The sequence below is a fragment of the Micropterus dolomieu genome, linkage group LG02 (genome assembly GCF_021292245.1).
Source record: "Micropterus dolomieu isolate WLL.071019.BEF.003 ecotype Adirondacks linkage group LG02, ASM2129224v1, whole genome shotgun sequence".
Classification (NCBI taxonomy): domain Eukaryota; kingdom Metazoa; phylum Chordata; class Actinopteri; order Centrarchiformes; family Centrarchidae; genus Micropterus; species Micropterus dolomieu.
Genome location: NC_060151.1, coordinates 4,696,149 through 4,697,294, shown reverse-complemented (window position 1 = coordinate 4,697,294; position 1,146 = coordinate 4,696,149). Strand labels below are relative to the sequence as shown.

The 1,146-nt window shown below is 46.1% G+C and overlaps 1 protein-coding gene across 1 annotated transcript in view; it reads left to right on the top strand.

The window, feature by feature from the left end:
• LOC123957787 (deleted in malignant brain tumors 1 protein-like) overlaps positions 1-1,146 on the top strand; it is an 86,640-nt gene that overhangs the window by 78,106 nt on the left and 7,388 nt on the right. The gene's annotated exons all lie outside the window — the stretch shown is intronic.

Here is a 1,146-nt window from a genome sequence, read left to right as displayed (position 1 = left end):
CCTAAACTGCACTCTGCAGGTGCTGGAAAAATAGTTGATGTTATGTGATGATGATGACATAAGCAACATCATTCTTGGTCTAGGAAACAATATTTGTCTAAACAATCTCTTAGTAAGGTCTATTTAATAACGGTTTTAGAGCTGTTTGTATGAAACATGAGTTGTTGCATAAGCTTTGCCAATTAATGTTAAATTCTGCTTTGTTTCAGTCAGCTGTCCATTGTATTGTGTCTATAAGAGTGTATATATTTGCAATGAGACTGTTTTTGGCTTTAATTAGGTCAGTTTTTTGTAGTGGAGGAGTGTGACTATCAAACATGCCAGTATCTATAGTATTTTTTATGCTTTTTTTTTTTCAGGTTTAGGTTTTCAGGTTGTTATTGATTTTTTGAAGAAAGTAGAACATCATGAACAAGCCATCACAGTATTTGGCCTTGACCGGCTACACTGGAGTATAGCATGGCGTAGTGTTGTAGTACTCGAGACCGGTCTTGGTCTTGAGACCGGTCTTAAGACCACTTTTTGATGGTCTTGGTCTTGTCTCGGACTCCACTGCATTTGTACTCGTTGTCTCGGTCTCGGACATTGAGGACTCAGGATTTTCTTTCAAGACCAGTCAAGACAATCTTGGTGTTCTCTGGCAAATGCCAAACGCCCTTCACGGTGTTGGGCTGTAAGCACAACCCGCACCTGTGGACGTCGGGCCCTCATACCACCCTCATGGAGTCTGTTTCTGACCGTTTGAGCAGACACATGCACACTTGTGGCCTACTTGAGGTCATTTTGCAGGGCTCTGGCAGTGCTCCTCCTGCTCCTCCTTGCACAAAGGTGGAGGTAGCGGTCCTGCTGCTGGGTTGTTGCCCTCCTACGGCCTCCTCCACGTCTCCTGATGTCCTGGCCTGTCTCCTGGTAGCGCCTCCATGCTCTGGACACTACGCTGACAGACACAGCAAACCTTCTTGCCACAGCTCGCATTGATGTGCCATCCTGGATGAGCTGCACTACCTGAGCCACATGTGTGGGTTGTAGACTCCGTCTCATGCTACCACTAGAGTGAAAGCACCGCCAGCATTCAAAAGTGACCAAAACATCAGCCAGGAAGCATAGGAGCTGAGAAGTGGTCTGTGGTCACCACCTGCAGAACCA